General features: G+C 36.4%; 1 pseudogene across 1 annotated transcript; it reads right to left on the bottom strand.

The window, feature by feature from the left end:
• Nucleotides 1-3592: 3592 nt before the first annotated feature.
• On the bottom strand, nucleotides 3593-5897 carry LOC149502302 (activity-regulated cytoskeleton associated protein 2 pseudogene; annotated as a pseudogene). The gene is made up of 2 exons (XR_016323527.1): nucleotides 4515-5897; nucleotides 3593-4230 (listed from the first exon to the last, which is right to left on the bottom strand). The product of XR_016323527.1 is annotated as an activity-regulated cytoskeleton associated protein 2 pseudogene (transcript).
• Between the last annotated feature and the right edge of the window lie 21693 nt (nucleotides 5898-27590).

The raw sequence follows: 27590 nt of genomic DNA, 5'->3' as shown, positions 1-27590 counted from the left end.
ACGTATTGTTTAATATCTAAGCTTTCACTTAAAAGAATGCCAACAAATCACATCATATGTATAACCACACTTATAAAAGACTAGCCGTACTCGCCCGCTTCGCCGGGCATTTAAAACTGACATTATCATTTATTGTCATTATTATTAGGGAGTCCAAAGCTCATATAAATATTAGCCTATCCATTAAGTACATGTATTTTCTACATGGATACCCAGTTTCAAGTCAATCGGATGCATGGTTCAGTAGTTATAACGGAACATCCGTAAAAACCACTGTAGATTTATATATTAGTATAGATTATCGTTTTAGCTAAAACAACACAAGCCAGTATTTGTATTGTGTATACAGTGCATTAAATAGCTTTTGAATAATTGGTACGCAACCGGCATTCCGAGCGTTTCGTCTCCACGCTTTGTTACTTATCTGTTCCTACAGTTAGATAATTGGATCAAGATCTGTTGTTTAGCTCTAGTAAGTAGCACACGGCTCTGAAGAACATCAAGCTTTTACGATTTAACATTATCTTTTAGTATAATAAGCTTTATGTGATCATTGATATTAAAATAAAGCATTCTTTGACAGAAAGCTACATTAAAACACTCAGATGCTACGCTATTAACTTTTAAAACAACGCTTAGTATAAATATTTAAAATGTATTATCAGAATATGTTCAAATGTAAGCTCAGTGTATTATAATTCGTTCTAGAATGTTCGATATTAATTCGCTTGACGTTCGCTAACACCGTGAATACCGAGATACTTAGCAAAAGTTGTCTTTACGTCAGCCTATTGTGGAGGCAGTGAATTATCTGAACGAGTGCTAATTAAATTTCTTAGCGTCTTACTATGCGGAAGACGGTACTCTGCTAAAATCGTTAATTCACCGAACGAATTGTTTTGTTTGTTGTAGCCTTCGTGCGAATTCGTATCTACGTGACTCCTTCGATCTCAGAGCATTGAATAGAACATCGTTGAATATTGTAATGAATCATTGAATTTACCATTCACTTAGGGGTTGACAGCACAACGAAAAATTAATTTATTTTCAAGCAATATAATAAAGCAGACGGGAATTTTGTGAAACTTGCTCCTATATCCGTGATGTTTGTATTAATTTCCAAAGCTGAGCATTATTCATTTCGGTAGGCAGCGGCTTGGCTCTGCTCCTGGCATTGCTGAAGTCCATGGGCGACGGTAACCACTCACCATCAGGTGGGCCGTATGGTCGTCTGCATACAAGGGCAATAAAAAAAAAATTTATTGAATCTTATTTTTCAAATATTTTATTAAGCTATTACATAGCTTTTATCGCGGCTTTGAGCGCGGCGACCGAATCCAGAAATTCCGTAACGAAAATAAAACCTATCACCCCCACTCCACCTACCATGTAGCTCGCGTTCAACACATTCACACCTTGCGCTTGTGTAGTGTTTGTGAATAAGCGTGCGGCGTGACGTCGCACTGCATGCGCATCATGAAAAGTCTGCCCATCTCTCTCTCGCGTGGTCTAGCTTATGAGTATGAAGGGGACAGTTAATGTTTTGCTTTTGTTAATGTTTAAAAATATAGCGTGGTCTTATTTTATTATTGTTTTAATATTAAATTATTATTGACTAATTATAATTGCATAAATTGATAAAAAATGCTATGCAATAGCTTTACCGCGGCAGTCCCCGAGTGCCAGATGACTTTTTAATTAAATGTCATATTATCAAAGCTAGTTTTTTTATTAAATCTTAAATGCATTAAACAGTATACATTAAATAATCATAAACGATATGGGTAATTAATGTTACTATCAATGTTATATTACTATCCGAACAAAAACAGTTTCACTGTAAAAAATTGCGCCAAGTCCACTTTTATAAAACTCATCTCAATAACATTTGCACTTTACAAAAAAAAGAAGACTTCAATAGCTTTCATTCTCTACAAAAATATGTGAAATACAAAAAAATACCAAGAAACCGTCATAAAGATGAAATAATTAAAAAAAAATTGTTGAAAATTTAAAAATAAAAAAATAAAATTTTTATCGTACTTGGCGCGCGTCATTGAGTACCCCAAATTTTTCAGGATAAATGAACATCCTTTCAATGTTTAGAAATTTATAAGTAGGTCAACCTATGAAATGCATAAATGTAATTAATGAATTATTTTTTCATAATAAGTTTTACAAAAGTTAAGTAAAATCGACATCTCATACGTATGTTATTTGAATTTTTTTCATTTCCCACTCATCTTTTATGATTTGAACTTAACACCCTCTCGTGTTCGCTTATACAAATACAAGCTACTTACGAGTCGATACGTATGTATACGTTGGCTTCAAAACATTTGAAAAAATTCTCAAAGATGTTTTTCAAAGGGTAGAAAAGAATAACAAAGTTTCAGCTGAATCTAAAGGGGTCGAACGCAAAAGTGGTCGATTTGGCATATAATAGCCCATAGGTATATAGTGAGAGCTGTTGAAAATTACCGTAGTTCTGTCTCAATTTCTCATAAAACGCTAACAAGAGCGAAAAAGACAACCTGGGTAACTTTTTCAGCTTTCACTGTATATTAAAGCAAAATGGTTTTTTTCTCGGGTTGAAATTCTTCCGAAAAATTTTGGGGTACTCAATGACGCGCGCCAAGTACGATAAAATTTATATTTTTTTATTTTTAAATTTTCAACAATTTTTTTTTAATTTTTTCATCTTTATGACGGTTTCTTGGTATTTTTTTGTATTTCACATATTTTTGTAGAGAATGAAAGCTATTGAAGTCTTCTTTTTTTTGTAAAGTGCAAATGTTATTGAGATGAGTTTTATAAAAGTGGACTTGGCGCAATTTTTTACAGTGAAACTGTTTTTGTTCGGATTTCATATCTTTTTGTTAAGTATTATTTTTTGCTCATTTATTACTTAATAAAAATAAATTATTAATAGTCACTCAGCTTAAAAGCTAATGAAACGCTCAATTAATTAGTGTTTTAATGTTAGGTGCCCGACTGGCATGAGACTCTCGGGTTGTCAGTTCCGGTATCGACCGGGGACGCGTGTATTCCGCTTCAAAGTCTGGCGCGCACTAATTGGGGGTGCGAATGATGCAACAGATGCGCGGGCGCGGGTAGCGCGGGGTGGGTCGTCGCGGCACGGACCTGAGTCACATTCTCTTTGGCTGCTGTTGCCCCGCGAAATGGAACGTTGCGTTACATACTCCCCCTCCAAGTTGGGAACGCGTCCCGAGTCCAACTTGGGACTGTTAGTCTGAAGACGCGGCCTTCCTCTCTGCCTCTTTGGCATAATTGGATCCGTACTTGAATTTGACGGAGAGTGGGTTAAATCCGCGGTGTGATACTTGCCGATGACATTGTTTGACAAGTCTGCTATGAAGTACGCTGTAGGACTAACTATCTTTACTACGCGATATGGGCCATCCCGTCGTGGCATGAACTTACGTGTTACACCCCTAGACGCATAAGCAAGCCATAACGAAGGAAATACTCTTCCAGTAGGACTCGGGAGCAAGCCACGGCGGTGGCATCAACAAGTGCGTAGAGTTCTACCCATCTTGTAGCTACATCCTCTACCAGGAGTACCCACCCATCGCTCCCCCTGCTCTCCTTCTGGCAGTGGCCCGAACAAATCGATTGCGAGAACCTCTCCTCGCTGTTGAAGCACAGGAGTGAGCCTATACGGCGGTACCGATATAGGCGGATGATCACCGGTATCAATGTGGTGCTCGGCGTAAAGGGTTGGGGCTCCCCCCACCCTAAAGATGTCTCCATTCTGCTGCAATAAATGTGATAGCTGCTGCCGTTCATCGGAGCCAAGCATAGAACTCTTATCATCACGCAGGAAGTCAGCAGTAGAAGCAAACATGCATGGCTTAGGGCACTCATATTCAATTGGATAGGTAACCCGTTTTCCCGAAAAATGCCAAGTGGATGAAGCAAAGTCAAGCACAATACCTGCCGCCACCAAAAAATCCATGCCAAGCAAAGTTTCATTATTTTGAGCATCTGGAAAAACAGTAAATTCAAGGGTTACTGACCTTTCGGGACTTATCCTTACTTCTAGAGTAGTGAGCAAAACTCGGCGGGTGCGCGCGGAACCGTCTGCAAGCCTCACCCGACGCCTGGTTTCCTCACACGGATGGTTATGCTTTAACAGCAATTCATAAAGCAACGCACCGGCAACGCTACTCTTAGCTCCCGTATCCAACAAAGCATTACCTCGTATACCTAAAATTTGAACACTTAAAATTGGTCTTAACCTAACCTGGTGCTCAGTAGAGTTACTCTGGGCAACACTTTTCACATTAGAATTAATCGTCGAAAAATGTCCGACGTTTTCCATGGTCACCCTATTTTCGTTCATCATGGTCACCCTATCGCGGCCACTTGGTACCTCGGAATAACTATGTTTTGGTTCGGTACCACTCGAGTAACGCATCAGGGGCCTATTCCTAGAACTAATATTATTGTTTATATTATGATTAAGTCTAGAATAATTTTGAAGTTCTAACCTTGTTATCAGTACCGAAAAAGCGCGGAGGAAGAATCGCCTTAAAATCGGTAGGATAATAATTATTTTCATTATCAACAAAACATTGTTTACGATTATTAATATAAATGGACGACTTTACGGTGTTTGAAGTGCAAGCTGTATGCAACGAGCTGTCGCGATGAATAGAGTTCACTGAACTTGACAGCTGTGTATTTACTTTACCAATAGGTAAATCGGATGTGACTGATCGGGTCCGTGCAGCGTCGACGGCGCAATACCTAACTTGCGTTACACTTTGTACACTGAGACCGAGTAACACCTTTGGTACCACACCCGTAACACGAGGATACAGCTTGCGTATTTTCGTTGTCGAATTTCGTTTTTGACGCTAATTTTAAACACTCATCACGAATATGTCCGTACTTTTTTGCAATAAACACAGAACAGTCTTTTAACAATCGACGTAGATGATACATTATCAGTGTTCGTGTAGCGAGGCGCGGGGACTCGAACGGTGCTCGGCGCAGCGCTGTCGTCGCGTGGCGGGCCGCCACCGGCGCCCGAGTTGAATATTTTCCGCGGCGTCATCCGCGCGTATGTATGCTGCGAAGTCGAAGCACTGGCGGGAACTTCGCCTACGGTACTACCCGATGAACGTGGTGTCGCTCGCTGAGGATGATGAATAAATTCAGGCGGACTGGTCTCGTAGATGGAGTCCTCGATATGGCGCGTTTTCTTTATAACGTGTCGTATGAAGTTATTTCGTCTCTTCTTAATCTTTTACGAACACGACGGTGTAGAAGGCCGTAAAGCATATCAATTTGAACTTTCTCACTAAGGTCACCAGGTGGGAGTCGAGCTAGTAGGGCTCGTGCTCTGGCAACGAAGATCTCCCGTCTTCTCTCTTTGTCCTTGCGACATTTTGAAGAGCTCTAAGTAGACTCGATGGGGCGGTCTGCAATCACCGAAAGCGCTTCGTAACGATGATAAAGCGTCGTCCCAGGAAGTGATGCTAGCTTTAACGCCTTGCCACCACACGGCTGCACTTCCGGCTAGTAACATCGAGAGTCCTCGTAACGCGATGGCGTGTCCTACGTCAGCACAATCTTTGTATGATTCGACCGCGTCAAGGAAACCGTCGAGTGAGTCGCCGGGCGCTCCGCTGAACCGCGCCGTGCATGACGCGAAGTTCCCAGAATGGTGAGCGGGCGTCGAGGAAGGCGGCGATGTCGGCTCCGACGTCGGTGTTGCTGATGATTCGAGTTGAGTTTTATGCTCAAAAACTCGGTCGAGTAGGCGTTCGAATGCTGCCATTTGACTTTCTTGTAATGACGCCATGTTGTTTGCGGTAAATGTTGGCGTCGGTCCCGCGGTTGAACCAATTTCTTCTTCAACGTCTTGAAAATCGAATTGACGCCGTGACTGACGACGAGTACGTGTCGTAATTACGTAGATTCACTCCGAAATACTAGTTAAAGGGCCCGCGCTTGGGCTGCCAGTTTAATGTTAGGTGCCCGACTGGCATGAGACTCTCGGGTTGTCAGTTCCGGTATCGACCGGGGACGCGTGTATTCCGCTTCAAAGTCTGGCGCGCACTAATTGGGGCCAATTGGGGGTGCGAATGATGCAACAGATGCGCGGGCGCGGGTAGCGCGGGGTGGGTCGTCGCGGCACGGACCTGAGTCACATTCCCTTTGGCTGCTGTTGCCCCGCGAAACGGAACGCTGCGTTACAGTGTAATAATAATCAACATCAACTTTTACAAATTTAAACCGAATTAAATTTTGTTTCAAATGTGAAGGGTAGATGACGCTGTTCTTAATTATTTCAGAATTTAAAATTAAAATCTGAAAGCCTTGAAACATCAATCCGCATAAATGTAATTTAAAAACTACAGTAAGAGGCTTAAATAAAAAGCTGAACTTAACTCAGCCTTAATTAGAATTTTCTTCGGAATTCAGTAGTAAAGTTCAAGTTATTTTGATGAAATCAAAACCGAAATATTCATAGCATCTTAAACAATCACCTACGAATAAATATTAGTTATTATATTATTTATTATTCGTAGACAATCACAACGGTTTTATAGTTTTGGGAAGGGATTTTTTCTAACGCCATCTCGTAAAGTATTTCGGTATTACATTACAAAACAAAATTGTTTCTCCAACAGTAACAACAGTACTTGCTTCGGCAGTACTTAAACTAAAATACTAACAGTAACAACATTAACGTTATTTAATGTATAAACCGTTCAATAAGAACTGCAAACTATCCCCTTGAAGCTACAGTTTATGTAGGAATAATGACTTTTTGGCGGGAACGCGAGGTGCGAAGTTGTGTGATTTGTTTTAATTTGTCTATTTAGTGTTTCTTCGGGTTTAAATGTGTAATAATAGTGGTTTATTAACTGTTTAATATCTGTGAAAGTGCACAAATGTGGGAAAATGAAACAAAGCCGCTGTACGTAACTTCTCGGTTTCCTCCAAAAAGTCCACTGAGATCTTAGTAAATGACCACCACCATTTTACTGAGATTATATTTCATTCCATATCATCTCATCTCATTTCATTTCATCCCATTTGATTAATGTCTCAAATTAATCATCTTCATTTCATTTCACTCCATAATATCATTTTTCATAAAAAAAAAAAAATATAAATTAAAATAAGACATGACTTAAAGGTCTCAGTTACCAGGTCATAAAATCCATTACAAATAGGAATAATTCCAGCGCACCCTGGCGGCCGTAGATTACCATTCTCGAATATTTATAGTCTGTGGCATGTCACTTTTTACATCGAAAAAAGTCAGGATCGAAATTTTTGAGCGAGCCATAGTTTGTGGTGATAAAATTAATAATTTCAAGTAGATTAATTGTTGTAATTGATATAACTAGTTAATATCAGTAAAATAAAGTTGTGAGTGATTGATATAATATACAATTTAGGAACCAGAAGTACCGTAGAATTAAATAAAATTTCGCAACCTCAAAAAACTGTTCTGCTCACAGTAAACACAGTCGGTAGTCTGGCGCTCCGTTTACAACGTCAACGGGATTTTTGAACGGAACTTGGCGCCAGATTCTACCGAATCTGTGGATCAACATTTGTATGTTTCAATTAAAAATACCAAACGTTCGATCTCCACTAAAGTCTTAAAGTACAGAATGTTTATGTAAAATCGATGAGGTAGTTACATATATTTAATATAGTAATGTGTAATATCATACCTTAGAAATTCGAATAAGCGAACATATTTATGAACAAGCAAAACTGCAAGATACATTTAAATATTATAACTATAATTTATACGTTTATATACGTAAATTATACTTATATTCGGAATACACTATATCGGGTGTGTGTTTGTAAGCATTGTTGAGTTGGTTAATCTATTTTATCGGTATAATCTGTGTCATTGCATTTTCCCTCCATTACTGCTGCAAATTTTATACAGATTGTTTGTGTCTAAAAGTTATGTTTAATAAATTCTATAAAACTATCCAAGTTATTATTTAGATACGACAAAGTGAGTGAACAAACAAACATCTTCCAGTAAATTCAGAAACGCACTTCTGTGAACGTGGCCGTAATAGTGTTTTATTTTAATACAACCTAGTTTACAAAAAGAGCAGAAGATGTACACAAGTTTTTTTTTCGTCAATTCCGTATGGGTTTGACTAAGCGAACGATTGCGGCGAGTGACGTCTTCTAATATTACCATTTAAACAGGTTTTATGGTAATCTGTTCGAGGTCGCGGAATCCTATTTTCGGACGGAATTTTCCAGAAACGTTTTTCTTCCTCGGGAAGTTTTAAAGGCGAAAAGTTACAAGATCTCGATACCCAGACTAAATAGGATTGGATGTTGTTTTAGAATAATTTAACATTAATTAAATAAGTTTCCTTTTAGAAAATTTTCTCGACGACAATAGCGGTTAAGAGGATTGCTTTAATGACCTGCAATATTTTAAGCAGCAATTGTGTTTTTTAATGCCTTAGAATGAATTGATTTTATAATTTATTACTGCGTTATATTTAACAGATATAGTAAAACTCTTAAATATCCAACTCGACAAAAACGTTTAACAGATTTCACAGAATTCTTACTCACCGTAGAAGGTTTAGAACAAATAAATAAATAAAAAATAGTTTATTTTTACTATTTATTAGTTACATTTTCTATAAAAGCGTATTTTGTTAGTTTTTTTAAACTATTATTTATTTTTCCATTTTTTAGTTGAATTTCAATTTTTTCAATTTTTTTTTAAATATTGAATTGTCTTCGGTCCTTAAAAAGTATACCAAATTTCGAGTTAATCCGACGTTTTGAAGGGGGTCAAAATCATCTTCACAGATTCCGTTACATACTAACACACATACGTCAGAAGCTAATAAAAGCGTATTAAAAACCCGACTTATTTAACTAAGTTCCTTAAAATCTGCGGCAAACAAAGAACCTCTTGAATTCAAAGCTTTAGAAACAGGCAAATGACAGAACGAATGAGAAAAACAAACTAGACACCGCGAGGTTTCCATTAGATAGAGAGGAAGACCCTCCAGAACACTCAATGCTGGGGTGAAATCGATTGTATACGCCAAACAGATAAGGCTTACTCCATAAGACCAAACTTTTCGAGCTTAGTACTAGTGTGACATTTGCATCGAAACCAAAACGTAAATGTCCCCCTCCAAATTAAGTTCGAAGATCTAATTGCAATGGAACAATGACTGTTCTATTCTTCAAACAAGATTACTTTACGGTTCATACTATCTCAGAACAAATACGTAAACATTTTTTAAAAGTAATTGTGGGAGAGTTCTTATTTTTTTGCGGTATGTTAACGATGACAACAAGGATGAATATGCGAATCTTCATATAATATATTCGAGAGAGTAGAGTGTACTCTTAAATGTTCCAAAGAGTGACTTTATTTGACGTTTTTACTAGTGATAGGACATCTTGTGAGTAGGTAACACCACCTGCCTATTTCTGCCGTGAAGCAGTAGTGCATTTTGGTTTGAAAGGCGGGGCAGCCGTTGTAACTGTACTGAGACCTTAGAACTTATATCTCAAAGTGGGTGTCGCATTTACGTTGTATATGTCTATTGGTTCCAGTAACTACTTAACACCAGGTGGGCTGTGAGCTCCTCCTCTTAAGCAATAAAAAAAAAGTCCTTATCTAAGCAATAAAAAAAAACTTTAATAACAAGTTCTACTTAAAATTTAAATCTGGCTGTACAAAGGGGTTTGGTTCGATAAATACAGTGCGGTAACGATACCCACTCTGTACTGCACACACTCTTAGCAATTCTAAAGCCGAGTTATGGATACGTTAATTAACGGTAAAACGGATACATCTTAATAGAGTGTCTTGGCTTTATATTTTTTAGGAATTCGCTTCATTTTAGATTTTCTCGTGTGCACAAACCCTAGTGCAGTTGCTTTTCAAAGTAAATAAGAAAACGTCTGTTGCTGCTACTTCCTTCTTCACCTAATTGCACCAACGAAACTAATAAGGAAACGATAGTTGTGGAAATATTAAGTTTTAGTATTGCAGTATCGAATTAACGGACGGTCGTTTTGTTAGCGTGTCTGCTTTCAACAGTTTCAACTGCAGCTTAAAGTAGGTACGAATTTTAAAATTTTTAATTAAAAAATAGTTTCACCTGTATTTACATATATGAAGTAATATTTCAACGTAATTTTCACTAACTCCAAGACCTCCTATTAATTCGTAGATTTTCACACGAATAAAAAATCGATGACATAACAATAATTCTATTTCTCAGGTCTGGAATACCGATCAACAGGATAACAGGATAAAAATTATTATGATCTTAATTTCACACTTACAAACTATGAGACGACGTTAAATATAATTATTTTTTGAGACTACATGAAAAACTCTTTTTTTACACGCTTTATATTAGCTTCACTTGTATGTATCTTTGTATGTTTGTAACTGACTCCTTTAGACGCGATTTTGACCCACTTTAAAAGCCAGATTTCATTCAAACTTTGTAGATTTATCGAGGACCGATGACAGTACACTAATTTTATAAGATTATTCCATTATTCAATTTGCAAAATAATTTTTTTGCCAATTTATATAATTTTTATCTATAGTCGATAAGGCAAGAATTGATGTTAAAGTACTTAATAGTTTTAAAAATTCGCTTTTATAGAACATTTAACTAAAAAATGAAAAATAAATAATAGCTTAAAAAACTAAAAAACACCCTTTATATAAAATTCAACTAAAAAATAGAAAATAAATTTTAATAAATTTAAATAGAAAATAGTGTAATAAAATATATATTTTATTTTAAAAAAGCGTGGGGTGGTTTTTAAGATATTATTGAAATAATAATTCTTCTACTCATATCTGTCAGAAAAAAAATTATAACTAATAACACCATGCACCCCACGCTTGTTTTACAATAAAATATATATTTTTTACACTATTTTAAATTTAAATTTATTAACATTTATTTTAAATTTTTTTGTAGAATTTTATATAAAGCGTGTTTTTTTTATTTTTTTAAACTATTATTTATTTTTGCATTTTCTTAAAGAACATTTCGAAGGCCAAATTGATGAAACTAGCGATCGATATCTACACAGAGTAAAAAACGAACAGAAATGTAACAGATCAGTTTAACTTTGGAACGGGCGGGGTTGGTCTGAGATAGTGATTTATAGACTGTGGGGCGCGCTATCTGAAGTAACTATTTAAATAAGAATGTTGTCTCCCCAGGTCGCGGGATTCCATTATCTATTGAATTATTATGTGGCAACGGCGACAAAGGAAACGCATTTATTGAGGTTTTCAAACTTATTTCGACTAAGTTGTATAACGTCCGGTATGTTGTTAAGTCGGGGTTCGATCGTGGAATGGATAATTATTATTAATTAAAAAAAAAATTATGAAAACTATTTCATTAGGACAACAGAATAATTCACTTCATAAGCCTCGTGAGGGTAAATAAAAGGTGGACTGTTTCTCATTAAGTACAAGACTTGATATCTTATCTTTATTAATTGTGTCTATCATTCACGAAAACCAAAGAAAATACTATCTTTTATTTCTTTTTTATCTTTAGGGGCTCGGAAAAAAAATACAAGATATTTCGTTCCTTAGAAACGCTTGTGCTTTCACCCTTCCTTTTTTACTCTTCATCATCAACCACTGTCATGATTTCTGTTATAGTTTATTTTAAAGAATATTGAGTGAAAGAGCTCACATCTCACCAGCCTTAAAGTATTTACTTAGACATCACATAAATAAATAAATATAAATATTTACTAACAATCACGCCACGTTAACTGGTCCCGTGATAAGTTCGTAAAGAACTTGTGTTACAGGTACCAGATAACGGAAATAAATGTAAGATTTTTATTATTCACATACATATATTTAATATACATCCATAACCCTGGAAAACACATTTATATTTATCATACAAATATCTTCCCTTGGCGGGATTTGAACCCGCGACCCCCTTGTGTAGTGACTATGTCACTTACCACTACACCAGACGGCCGACAATATGAACACTGTCACCCTCCTTGAGACATTAAAGGGTAGGGCAGCCGTCGTAACTATACTGAGAACTTAGAAATTATATCTCAAGATGGGTGGCGCATTTGCGTTATAAATGTCTATGGGTTCCATTAACCACTTAACACTAGGTGAGCTGTGAGCTCGTCCACCCATCTAAGCAATAAATTAAAAAGACATGAGGTCGAATTCACAGGGGTATTGTACTATTAACGGCTGCCCCATCTTTCAAAGCGGAACGCATTGTCGATTCGCGGCAGAAATACATACCCATCCATGGGGTGTAACCTCCTACTAATGAAAATATCTAAATAATTGAATGCCTATAAGATCAGTCTCGTCACAGCTGATGACTCGACAAGTACAAAATAAGCGATACACAGAAGCGCACTCAGCGAACTTGCGATGTGTGAGCGGATATTTCGAAGTCGTTCGATATGAAGACGAACGATAGTATTTGAATTGTGTCTTCAAACAATACCGTTACCGGAAAATGCTTGACTTGCGTTTGAAATCGTTGCGGATTTCGAATGATAAGACCATCTTGGCCTAAGAACATTGAAACTTCATGCATATTTATAACTCAACTTTTTAAATTTTTAAGCTATTGCATAGCTTTTATCGTGGTCTTTGAGCGCGGCAACCGATTCAAGAAATTCCGTAATGAAGATAAAACCTAACACGCCCCACTCTGCCTACTATGTATCTCAACCCATTCGCACGTTGCGCTTGTGTAGTGTCTGTGAATAAGCGTGCGGCGTGACGTCGCATTGCATGCGCATCATGAAAAGTCTGCCCATCTCTTTCTCGCACGGTCTATCTTATGAGTGTGAAGGGGACAGTTAATGTTTTGCTTTTGTTAATGTTTATAAATATAGCGTGGTCTTATTTTATTATTGTTTTAATATTAAATTATTATTGTCTAATTATAATTGCATAAGTTGATAAAAAATGCTATGCAATAGCTTTATCGCGGCAGTCCCCGAGTGCCACACGTGTTTTTTTTATGCTCAGAAAGGGAACGTGCTCACAGGCCTCTTGGTATTCAGTAGTTACCGGAGCCCATAAACATCTACAACGTAAATGCCGCCAACCACTCTGAGACATGAATTCTAAGGTCTCAGTGTACTGCTTTACGGCAGAAATAGGCAAGGTGGTGCTACCTACCCGTGCGAACTCACAAGACCACCAGTTTGTTAGTTAAGTTTCAAGAATTAAATAATATCCACAAAAAGTCAATAACTGGCGCATTCAAGAATAGTCTCGGTCGGCAACTGATCATCTTAAATCTGAAGGATGATAGAACTAGAATCATTTCCCGCTTTATTAAGCATTTACATAATGAAAATTATGTTATCACTAGAGAATGACCGTTGATAAATTGTATTTTTTAGAAATTATATTTAAATACGAATTACACATTGATATTATATTATATTATTTGTTATTTTCTTTCAATAAAAAAAAGAAGTTTATGTTTAAGTTGATTATCGATAAAGTTCGAAAAGAAATCGTAGCTAGATCGATTTATCGCCCTTGAAATTTACTGTATACTAAATTTTATGAAAATCGTTAGAGCCGTTTCGGAGATTCAGATTATATATATATATATATACCAGAATTGCTCGTTTAAAGGTATAAGATATCATATAAGATAAGATAATATGTATTTAGTAAAATTAAATGCATGCGATAGATAGATCCACACTTGTAACTGCAATATTTCTTCCCATCTCACTTAGAATAGGCACCCTTACATGAGTGGCCGCACAGCCAAGGAGTAAGAACATAAATTTCAGGGCCGCAAGCTGAAGCCAGCTGTTCCACTGTTTCGAGGAAATAAATACGGATTAGATGCGGGGCTGTAAAGCTCGCTGTACATCGCGCGGCTGAATTATTGATAGCTCGTGTGCCACCCGCTTTACACGTAAACTTGGTGATAGGCGGCTTATAGCATTCTCTATTTGCTGTATGACAAAACAATTATTATCTCATACTTTATTGTTTGCACAACACGTTTGTTCTTTGATTTTGTTATTGTATGAAATTATCTCAATTTAAGTTCATGTAAATCACAAAACTTAATTGCTTTATGAAGAGAAAAGAATGATGTTTAAAACCAAAAAATACTCCTCAGCAGCAAAGTCGAACTATAAATGAGAATAATACTTTTTTGGCTATAGTGATCTTATTTGTAATGAAAATATTGTATTCTCATCAGTCCTTAATGGGTGGGCAAATTTTCAAGTTAATCTGAAATTTTGAAATTATGTTGAATACCTAAATTACATCCATTACAGTTGAAGCCAAAAAAAAAGTGCTAAAATCCTAACGTGATCATTTCCAAAACCAACATATTAATTAAGATAAGCATTTCACAGATCCCCTTTACAAAAATTATTTTCGAAAATACACGTAGCGCCGCGTAGCAGTGCTACGCGCTACAACTAAACGTAGCAAAATGTTATTGTTATGTCAATGGGTCTGTGTAGAACAGTTTTCCAATAGACTGACTCCTACAAGTCCCTTATTAAATTATGAAGTCACTAGTTTCGTTCTGACTAAACTAGAGTTATGAAATTCTTCAGCTTGCTTTATTGAAACATTCTATCTTACATTTACAGGGGTGATATTATTGTGCGCTCTATTACTTTTGTTAGGAAATGTTTAGGAATTAAATGATACTATATTCTCAATGTTTACATGTCTGGAAAGCTTAGTGAAGAATAGTTGTTGGGCATTATTTTTTTAAACTAACCAAAAAGTCAAACCTAAATGGAAAAAAAAACTCCAAAATGTCAATGAAAATAGTTTTTTTAGTAATTTTTTTTGCATACATTGCATAGACATCTACAACGTATATGCTGCCACCTACCTTGAGATAATATGAGTTGTAAGGTCTCAGTTTTTACAGTACATAGTGTTTTGAAACGTAAAATGTGTTCATGAATATAAGGGACTATTATCTGACTATGTAAGTTTGGAGAGATATACGACAAAGGGAAGATCTTCCACCGAGCGGGTGATGTTGCTCGGTAGACCGACGGTCCGAATGTTGTTGTTCGGAACTTGTATATATGCACTTTATCTTGAAAATTTCGTAAGCGAGATTCAGGCATCTGTCAATTATCTTGCGTTGTATGATGGCTACCCGCCACATCACTCCCCTCCGAGACTGGAGGTCGTGTCATTTAGTTAGCGTTGTCCGTGCTGAGATTAGCTTGCAAGTGCCAGTGCTGCTCGAAGTTTGCGGTGAGTCGAGACTGAGCTTGAATGCTGCGCGTGTATCGTGAGTAGTCCATGTGTGCAGAGCTGCCACGCCGGAGATGTGTGACCCCAAGCGTTGATAATCCGGTCGTGGGCTGCGATGGATTGTAATGGCGTGATGAGGAAGTGAAGTTGCGTACCGTAGGACCAGGAAACACGGTGAGTCGGCTGCGATGATCCTGTTGAGGCTGCGATGCTAGCTTGCTGTGTGACGACTGTCAATGACTTGCTTTTTATCTGCGAGAATGCGGGAATTGTGGTAGCCGAAGTTCTTGATGCGCTGATGATGAAGTGTGAAGGCTGCAATTGTTCCGTCGCAGGTCACCAGTTTGGAGGCTTAACGACAAAGGGAAAGTCTTCCACCGAGCGTGTGATATTCGCTCGGTAGACCGACGGTCCGAATGTTGTTGTTCGGAACTTGTATATATGCGCTTTATCTTGAAAATGTCGTAAGCGAGATTCAGACATCTGTCAATTATCTTGCGTTGTATGATGGCTACCCGCCATTGATGATGATGATAACATTGTTGAGCTTGATGTGGTCTTCTGTAATGCTATAGTTTTCGAATTGGCCTTCTAAAAGTGCAAACCAAATTTCTGGGTCCTCTGGAGAAAACGGAGGCACCTTCAAATTAAACTTCCGGATGTCGGACGGCAAAATTTCGTTGTCGTGTATAGTGGAAACGCGCATTTTTTTCGTTCGTCGGGGTTTTACGCTGCTACCTCCATGAGAACCAGCGGTCTCGACAGAATCACTGCTGTTCATTATGGTGTTCTTCAGGGGTCACCAGTTTGGAGAGATATACGACAAAGGGAAGATCTTCCACCGAGCGGGTGATATTGCTCGGTAGACCAACGGTCCGAATGTTGTTGTTCGGAACTTGTATATATGCACTTTATCTTGAAAATGTCATAGGCGAGATTCAGGCATCTGTCAATTATCTTGCGTTGCATGATGGCTACCCGCCACATAAGGGACTATTACTGGTGGTAAAACATCTTGTGACTCCGCCAGCTAGGTACCACTACCCTGCCTATTTTCTGCCGTAAAGTAATTATCATTTAAAATGACGCAGATTCGCATGTATTAAAGTTACATAAGATATAAACAATGTTATGATTGTATAGTTTGGTACGTAAACACAAGATACTATCTATACATTAATAATACATACATTCGCATATTATTATGCTGATACAGCACTAAACATGACTTTTTATTTTTTATATAAGTAACGTTTCTACTTTTTCCAAGCACAGTTTCAATCGACTCTTAATAATTGTCAGCTCAGTTGTTTCCGAGAAAACTGTTAACGTCCCTTTTACGAGAGTATACAATGCAGTTTGACATAGTTTCGATCAAAGTGCCCGTCGAAGCCACCTGCTCCTATTAAAGCCAATTAAAAACTTCAAAACAAACTTATCGACATAAAATGGAAAACCATAAAATTAAGAATAGACATTTCAGTATTTTTCAATGCTGAGCAGAATATAAAAAAGGGTGCGTGTACTTATGTACGCGCGTAAGAAGCTATACTTATTTTTTATTTTTATTTAAATTTTAATCAATTTAAAAAAAAATCGATTAAACAACATCCTCAAACACGCATATTGGACATCCCTTTTCTTGACATCGTATAAATTCGGTAATTCTCGGTACGGTTCGGAAAGTTCACCTGCGGTTATATTCAGACTCGCCAAGTTACGTCGGTCGTATTATAATGAGCGATTTAGTGGGCAACTTCATTTTGTTAATTTTGTGTCACGGTGCGCGCGCATCGTAAAATTTCAATCTCATCAATTTTTCATAACGCGCCTAAAGAAGTATAACTTCAAAAACTAAACACTGATTAAATAAAGTTAATCTCAACGAAATATCTTTTTTTTTATTGCTTAGATGGGTGGACGAGCTCACAGCCCACCTGGTGTTAAGTGGTCACTGGAGCCCATAGACATCTACATGCAAATGCGCCACTCACCTTGAAATATAAGTTCTAAGGTCTCTAGTATAGTTACAACGGCTGCCTGCAACGGTGGTCCCGTACGGACTCACAAGAGGTCCTATCACCAGTAATAATATACCTCTAGTATCTCCCACAAAAGACAATTACTAACCCGAACTTAACATTCAAAGGTGTAACTCAATTTAAAACAAGAAGCTTCGTGGACCCCGGGATGCATATTAGATCGGTCAAATCTAAAGATCTATGAATTTAGTTAAAGCTAGAAACGGTTTTCTTGCAAATGACAAATTAAAATTAATAATAAAATAAATTAAGAATATTGATCGTTTAATTATAGGAGTATATATTTTTTGTAGGTGAATTACGACCTTCTATGTATTATTTGTGATCTGTTCAGAATCGATGAAGTGTTGAGCGATTATTATAATTAACTTTATACTAAAAAATATATTCGTATACATTAACAGGTCAGAATCTCAATGTACTTGAAATAACGACTACGATTATTTGCCTCCAATGTGACAAAGTGTTTGGCGATGAAGAAATAGCTTAACGTAATAAAATAGAACCAGAAATATTGCTAGTGGTAGGTATTGTAAGTCCGCATGGACTGGTACAATCATCCTGGTCGTTTTTATTGCGAAGCTGTCATACGTTCCGGTTAGAAGGATGAAATAACTTCATGCCAAATTATGGAGAAGTTGACCGCATATCTGTATTATATCTGTATCGTATCTGTATCGTATCTGTATCGTATCTGTATCGTATCTGTATCGTATCTGTATCGTATCTGTATCGTATCTGTATAGTATCTGTATCGTATCTGTATCGTATCTGTATCGTATCTGTATCGTATCTGTATCGTATCTGTATCGTATCTGTATCGTATCTGTATCATAATTATCATATCTGTATCATAAAAATAGATGAACATTAAGGTGATTGTGATATCTATAGACCACATAACAGAAGATAGACATTTTGACTCAGCACCTCCTATTAACAATAACAATAAAACATAACTGCATTTAATTATTTCACAAATCTCGTAAACGGTAAGTCCAGTCAATGATTTACATTACCCGTTCTAGTAAATGCCGAAATGTATTTCTATGTTCCTCAAACAGGCCTTGAAATATCAATGACCGAAATAAACAATACCTTTACTATTATAATCCTAGTTTAATGAATACTAAATCGAATAAATTAAGGTTATAAGACAAAGAGGCGCTTGAAACGGTCCAGTACACTGAAAAAATCCTGAAGGTCACGATTTTACTAAGATCGTCATATTTGGGGTTTGCCTGAGTGGATAGAAAAGCAAACATATCAAATACACAAATTAAATTTCGACTGATTTTATTTTATATTTTTCTTTATTTCCCGTGTAGGCAGACGAGCATACGGCCCACCTGATGGTGAGTGGTTACCGTCGCTCATGGACGTCAGGAATGCCAGGGGCAGAGCCAAGCCGTTACCTACCGCATAATACTCTCCACAGGCCTCGATTTCCACAATAAATATTATTGTTTTAGCTTAATATGGATGGACAAGCAAAGGCGTAGTGAAGTCGTGGCCTAAATTATTAGTTATTGTCCGCTCGCCGACGCGACTTTTCGACGCTCAAATACCGCAAGCAGGCTACGATTTTTTCTAAGAAAATACATACTTAACTAGTGCTCACGAATGACATTCACATCCAGAATACATACTAATATCCGAAATTCACTGCTAAACGGGAAAGGTATTTTCCGCCAAGCACATTAAAAACTTTCAACAACATGCAAACGAACTCAGTCGTGTACAGTCGTACTTTAAACGATCCAAAACAAAAGGCGTGCTAATTATAAGTAGCTCCCACAATAGTGTATTAATTAAACACGGGCCCGCATGACTGTACCGAGTTCATATTTACTCCTCGCTTTGATTACGAACGCCCGTTCACAGTATATACATACATACAGACACACATGTGCAAAACTTTAAAACTAATCCTCGCTAACATTATTAGAAAGTGAGATCGTTTTTCATTAACATATTATTATTCTCTGGAATTTGACAACGAGAGGAATCGTAAATTCAACTTCCCATACACGTGGAGCGATATTTTTATTTTATCTAAAAATTTATGGTTGTTTCCACTCAATTACATCCAAAAAACAGCCCTAACTTTAACATTCCAACACATGATTAGTATCTAGAACTACACGAGGCTATGTCTAACAATAGTTTTTATAAATAAAGAAATATCTTTATAAATAAAAAAGCACCGAATAATTTATCTATCATTAGATAGATAAATTATTCGGTTTTTATATTAGATAGATAAATTATTCGGTATTATATTAATATAAAAATGAATTACTGTTCGTTAGTCTTGCTAAAACTCGATAACGGCTGAACCGATTTGGCTAATTTTGGTCTTGAATTATTATATTTATAGAAGTCCAGAGAAGGTTTAAAAGGTAGATAAATATGAAAATGCTCGGAATTAAATAGAAATAACAATTTTGTTTTTCCTTTGATGTGTCCCCCGTCGGATGGATTCCTTTTGTTTTGGTTTGTTTGTTTTAAGTTTATTTTATACAAAAGTTTAGATATTTTATTTATCGATTGAGGCACTACGAAGTCTGCCGGGTCAGCTAGTCTAATAATAATTAACGAATGCCGATTTCTCTCTCTCCCCCGAATGATTAATTTTTGGCAAAGTATATTCATTCAATCGGTGCGCTTTTGCGTGTTCACACAATTAACCACTGAATGTTTAACTAAATGAACATCTTCTACAAAGGGTTGAAAGACGATCCCTAACGAAAGATGAAAGATTACCGAACCTTTGTTTGCTGCCTCGAAAATTTGATTATCAAAGTATGTGCACTGTCCGCCCCTTTGAAGTACCATCAAAGCCTTAATTCGGCTCATCTCGTGAGTGTAGCGAAAGTTAAATTCCCTTTAATGAACTTGCCCGCAACAGTTTTAAAAGCTTAGCGTTGTTTCGTGTGTGGGCAATTATTTAGAATTAAAAGCAGACAGTGATTTAGCGGAAATACTTCTAAATATTATTTTCGTAGGACTTTTGCAGTTTAAGCCTTTTACTCAGGACGTGCTTATTGTATTGTTTTTTTTTTGCATTTAATGGCTTTAGGCGTACAATCCTCTAGACGACGTCACAACTACAGAAAGCAGCAAGTTAGAAATGTCCGTTACGATTATAGTTTCAGATTTAATGTGGTAAGCTATATACTCGTATAAACCGCAGCAATTAGCTATTTCCTACTTATGCTTATTACTATAATATTTTTATTATCTTATTATTTTCTATTGATGGTAGGACCTCTTATGAGTCCGCACGGGTAGATACCCTTACTCTGCCTATTTCTGCCGTGAAGCAGTAATGCGTTTCGGTTTTAAGGGTGGGGCAGCAGTTGTAACTATACTGAGACCTTAGAACTTATATCTCAAGGTGGGTGGCGCATTTACGTTGGAGATGTCAATGAGCTCCAAGTAACCACATAACACCAGGTGGGCTGTGAGCTCGTCCAACCATGCAAGCAATAAAAATTAAAAAAAAACAAGATTACGTTATCATTTTGAATGGCATTACTAAAAAATCGATTATTGCTCGACCAACCATTTATTGCTTAGATAGATAAACCGGCTTACACCACTGGTATAAGGTGGTTACTGGAGCAGCTTGACATCAACAGCGTAAATTCTGCAATTCACCTTGAAGATATGAGTTTTAAGTCTCAGTTTAAATCACTCGTAGCGTCACTTACTTTAATGCTCAAAAAACTTCTAGAATAGTGCGTATTTCTGAATGAAAAGTATCATGCGTACTTTTCTTTTCCCCTGAAAATGGAATTTTACATTTTATTCTGAATAGTTAAGTTGTCAAGAATTTAGTGCGCAAAAATTAAATTGGCTTTCGCAGCTATAATATCGTTATGGATAATTGTATTTTACTTCTTCTCGTCTACAAAATATTTATGATGAAAAACTTTTAAATCCACAGAAATTTAAATCCATAAAAATTAAGATAATCGAACAAAAACCACACATACTCACATGATCCCAAATAAACGCCGCTAAAATTACCTCTACTCTGATATTCATCACCTATATAAAGAGACAACAAACCTATTTGTCACATTTTTGTCCAAAATAGAAATCGATCCCTTGGACATCGGCCTACGAGTCAGGCGTAATAACTATGACACTAACAAATCACTCAAATATGATTACCACCCTACATTTTAAAATAAGGAATGCACTTGCATACATTGCGCAAGAAAAAAAGCAAACCTATAGTATAAAGGGATGATGTGAACCTAAAGTAGGCACTAATTCAATTGCCACAAATAAATCCAATCGTGAACTTAAATGTACCAACCCAGTGCATACCAAGTGTATTTTATTAACCTTCAAACTTTCCACAGCGACGCGGTACTTAAGATGCGGTACTTATGATAACACCATTCATTAACTTCCGAACAGAAGTTGACTTCAGTCACCGGCAGGTAAGTTTTGCAAGCAATTTGTGGCTTCTAACTCGTCTAGTGCAGTGTCTCGCAAAGTCCACGTAACTTTAAAGTTCTCACATGTCCGTATAGTATGTCAGCATGAGACTACATTACGAATAAATGCTTGTTTATGGCAGTTTTTTTTTTTACTTACAAAAATTTAATTAGAATACGTCTTAGTACATACCCCTTTATTGTATTGTAAACAATTTTTCCCTCAACCCAATTAATTGGACAAAGAAATTAATTTTAAAACAAAAGAAGCCTATTTGATTGACGGATACAGTCATCATTAGTCTGGTTTCAAGTGATTATCGGAACTACAAGATGACAAGACGTGATAGTGATAGCTTCAATATCCTGAAACTGATATTATATTAAATGGATATCCTACCTTTTACACCAGAAGTTGCAAATGCTATGCTTCAGAATTAGGTAGGGAGATAATCTTCAAACTTGCTAGCTGATAGTATGCCTAGCTGATAGTTTACTACAAGTAAATTTGCACATTTACGATTGAAGTAAAAAATCATGGTTACACTATTAAGCCGATCGATGTCATATAAACTACGTAGGTTTATTCACTGTAGACTCTAGTTAGTTGGTTTAATACAGTCTCCATAAAGTTTGGACGGAGAAAATTCACAGTCTTATTACGTTTATAAATATCTACATTCTTTTTTGGCATTATTAAAGTTAAGAGATAAAGTCAAAAGGTGGATGACTATCGAAAATAGTTGTCAATCATAAATATAGGAAAACTGGATGAACTGTTGTCACAAATTTCCGTTTTTAAAATCAACAATAATCTCATTAATACTACATGCATACAAAATTTAACAGTTCATATAATACGTTTACTATAAATCTAATAATAATAAAAAATGCAGACCGAATTTCTAGAAGCATTCTAGTAATGTCATGGTTTATTCTCTTTGTCTTTAGACTAATAATTGTATGTGAGTGAATGGAACCAAGATGACTAGTATCTAGTTTTAAGTTTAGTAATAAATAATGCGTTCTTTTGCTTTGATGGGTGGACGAGCTCACAGCCCACCTGGTGTTAAGTGGTTACTGGAGCCCATAGACATCCACAACGTAAATGCGCCACCCACCTTGAGATACAAGTTCTAAGGTCTCAAGTATAGTAACGACGGCTGCCCCACCCTTCAAACCGAAACGCATTACTGCTTCACGGCAGAAATAGGCAGGGTGGTGGTACCCACCCGCGCGGACTCACTACGAGGTCCTACCACCAGTAAAGTTCTTATGGTGTTCGGAAATTTTTTGATACCATACGTGTGTATTGTCAATTTATTTGGCTTTATAAAAACTTATTACAGAAGGCCACGCTTTGCTGCGACTATCACCAATACACACAATATTCGCTAAACCAATTCGTTGGAACTCCAAGTACCTTAACTGTGTTGGATTTATGTTAATGCACCAGAAACCTTATCTAAACTCCCAACAACAACTATAAAAAATTTGGACTCGATAAATTAAAGAATGCGTAAACGCCTGGAACGTAATCTTATTAAACTGCGCAAAATTGCTTGTAGTTTTCATTATATGAACCCGCAATGAAAAGCAAAGTCAACCCAACTTACTCCCCCAAAACTATAGACTGCTCGCGTCACTTGCTCTTTTATTTCGGTACATTGCATGCTGGACTTTATAATTAATCAAATTCGAGAACGATTCAATTACAACTTATGTATACAAGAATACGGTTCTAGTGACGATATTAGCGTAGTAAAGTCGTTCAAAAAAATTACAAATAAAGTTCTGAAAAGATCTGAAAGAAACAAACTCAACAAAAATTTTGCTGTCTTATTGATATAAGATCCTCTTTTCGAAACAAATTCAATTAAAACAATACAATCAATCAATAAATTACAAGGAATTTGTGAAACGAAATACTCTAGAGCCAATAACTGAATTCCAGACAGCAATATCTATTAATCGTGCACTGCAAATACTGGTGGTAGGACCTCTTGTGAGTCCGCGCGGGTGGGTACCACCACCCTGCCTATTTCTGCCGTGAAGTAGTAATGCGTTTCGGTTTGAAGGGTGGGGCAGCCGTTGTAACTATACTTGAGACCTTAGAACTTTTATCTCAAGGTGGGTGGCGCATTTACGTTGTGGATGTCCATGGGCTCCAGTAACCACTTAACACCAGGTGGGCTGTGAGCTCGTCCACCCATCTAAGCAATAAAAAAAAAATGCTTTATTAACAACTAAGCAAACGAAATTAGATAATCATACACAAGTATTGTACGTATAATGACAATGGTAACAAGTCGTAAAAGCATTAAAAACTTATAACACACTTTTGCCGGTAGTTTCAAAGAGATAATGAAAAGCTAAAACTAAGCAATGCACCTCTCGACCCCAGAGTCCGAGAAAAAGTTGACATAATAGTGATTTGTAGTGTAAGTTCCGCCCATCTCCCTGCCCAAGAGAAATAACTCGGCTCGTACTTTCTTAACGAAATGATTGCCTACGTGTACGTTGTTAGCCCTATTTATTTGGGGGTGGCTTTATTTACCCTCACTCCCCAGTGAGTAATTCAGTTTCTTAGTAGTCTTACAGACCAACTGGGACGTATAAAGTATTTTTGCTCTACGTGAACGATATGACTTGTTTTATTGAGATGTAGAGATGTGAAATAAACAGTCACCAAAAAAAGTCGACTAAAATCACGTATTAATATCAGATTAATATGCAGCTAAGTGAACGATAGCTCATTTTATTGAATTTTTAAATTTTAAAGAATTACGGACTTACCGCCAACTACTAAAGATTTCACGACTCACTTTTTCAAATGTCACTGGAGGTAGGACCTCTTGTGAGTCCGCACGGGTAGGTACCATTACCCTGCCTGGTTCTGCCGTGAAGCAGTAATGCGTTTTGGTTTGAAGGGCGGAGCAGCCGCTGTAACTAAACTTGAGACCTTAGAACTTATATCTCAAGATGGGTGTCGCATTTACGGTGTAGATGTCTATGGGCTCCAGTAACCGCTTAACACCAGGTGGGCTATGAACTCGTCCACCCATCTAAGAAAAAAAAATTTAGAAATCACCAAACTGTTGACTGCAGTAAGCTGCATATACCGAACGGCAGATTCAAAATATACTTATATATACGCATCATTACAATCAACACATTAATAGCGAACTTTTAAACATCTATGAATAACAAATCCATTTGCTTAGTCATTGTGAAGATCAACATTCATATACGCACAGGACGAGTCACTTGCAAGTTAAATTACATGTGGAACTGAAATTGATCAAAATTTAATCGAATTTATAAGCTTTTAACCAGAAAACCACTTCGGCAGAAACCAGTTTCTTTTGAATGCTCTCAAAGAAAGTTCGTTTGGTATTTAATCTGAGTCCTGACTTGCTTAATACAAAATACTTTGAAAAGTTTCGAGTCGAGCCACTATAACAAAGTTATTTAAAATTTACGTCTAGGAACTTTTACATTTTTATCCAGCGAGCCCGTAAAATACTCATTTTATAGGAAATTCAATTCTTTTCTTTCTTTCACTTTTGAATATAATATTAAATTATTCATTGAATAAAAACATTCGATCCTTTCACATTTATTTGAATTGCTGATATTAGATGGCTGGGGATATAACATTAGATGATGTCACCCACTGTGATACATTAGAAGAAAGTCTCATTTGTGTTGTAACAGATGCATGTATCATCATTCCAACGGTAATGCATCACTGCTTTATAGCAAAAATAGACGACATACATACTAGTACTTTTCGTATTTTAAAATGCGCCCTACTCCTGATAATTATGCATATATTTCTCACTTTGAACTCATTACGGAATATAGCCTCTTCAACGTAGCAATTTTTCATGAATACGCGCTTGGTACAAATATTTACTTAAAGGACATGGGCCATTTTCGGCCCAGCTACTAGTGCTCTCAAGGACACAAATGAAATATCTATAGAAAAAAACATTTCATTTTTACATACTTATCATAAAATTTAAGGGTATTTTAATGGTGGGATAATTAAAATCATAAATAAAAAGAAATTAGCATGACTAAGCTACATTTGATTGACAACATTGATAATATTGAAGGAGTTGCCATAGGTATAAAATATATTTATATTTTAAGCAATCCACATTAAATCTTCTTAAAAAATACATTATATTGCAAAAAACTAGCAAAATATATTAACATATTTAATTAATGGATTTTAAAACTAATATGTTTTATATTCGTTTTAAAATCCATTAATTATATTATATCTAAACAAAAATCTATTTTTATACTTCTAAATCTGTAGAATAAATCATTAAATTGATCAATAATTATTGGTCATAAGCAAAAACAAAACTACGCTTGTTTAATGTTTATTGACGTTTTACATTTGATCAGTCGTTTTCGCACTCGTGCGCATTGTGGATATTATTAAGTGTTTCGTTGCGATATACCTGCTTATTATATTTTGTTGTGCATAAAATTAAGTCTTCGCGTTCATTGAATTAGGTCTGTGTTTTAAAGTATAGTAATATAAATAATATTTAAGCTGATGATGATGTTAAAGCGTAAGTGTATTGACAGCAAGTCATATGATTTAGGTAACCTAAAAATCTTATCTTATTTTTTAAATATCTCTGATATATAGTCTGTTATTTAAACATAATTTCATTACTGTCCTTGAATTTCGTTTAGTGGGCTGTGCAATGTATGGAAAGTGGCCCATTTCCTTTGATACTCACCTAAGAAACCGAACAACTGCATGTACGTATCACACAGCACGAATACAGTGCCGCTTAAAAAAATATTTGAGATGATTTTAATCATTTAAATTTCCACAAGTATTTTTGGTACGAGCAAAAGTAAGTTGTGCAATCATCAATATTGGCAACAGCCTGAATTAGAACATGGAGCGTTTGAGAGCTATGCCCACACTACAGACCTACAGCTGCTATTTGCTAATCCCGACCAAGCCAATCGACCCTTGTATTTGGTCTGTACACTTTCAGCCATGCAGCTGAAGCATTTTTAGACACTAAAAATAAAAATTCAGAAATGATTAATAACGCAATACTACAATAACTGGGTGAGTCAAAAACTGATTCAACTATGAAGAAAAAAGATCTGTGGTGTCGTGGGATACCGGCTAGGAACGAAGTTCCTTATTCCTTATTATAAAAATATTAATTTTAAGTTCTATTCGAGGTATAAAAAATATAAAACTAACGTAACGTGCGAACTTATGGTGCACTTCATTCACGGTTGCTTGCATAAGAGTTAGTATATCGCGCTAACGAACGCTCCGAGATCGTGGTCAATGAATGATAAGAAAATATGTTATTTTTTGTACATTATTACCAAGTTAAGTCGTACACTGTGTGCATTAATAATAAAAATCTTACGTTACGGACGGTTTTTCCCGGTTAGGGGAACCCCTCCGCATTGTCGCATAAGGAACTTCGTTCCAAAAATTATTTAAAAAAAAAACAGATTCAATCCCAAAATCACGAGTAATTCAAAGATAATAAATCACCAAACACTGCCTCTTTTGTAGAGTGTAAATAAAGGTATACAATTCCCAAAGTATTCCCGTGACCTATCTTATCTGATACCAAGCCAGGCCTAAAGGTTCGAAGACAATATAACGAGCATCTGCCGCCATAATCGCTGCAATAAGGTAATAATACGGAGCTATACTCGCTGGTTATTCTACACACGTGGCCCGCACTCATTACCCAACTGTAGTAATTCTGAAGAGTT

This window comes from Bombyx mandarina, chromosome 09, assembly GCF_030267445.1.
Source record: "Bombyx mandarina strain Sakado chromosome 09, ASM3026744v2".
Taxonomy (NCBI): domain Eukaryota; kingdom Metazoa; phylum Arthropoda; class Insecta; order Lepidoptera; family Bombycidae; genus Bombyx; species Bombyx mandarina.
Note: the sequence above shows the minus strand (reverse complement) of the source record. Positions and strands in the feature narration are given on the sequence as shown.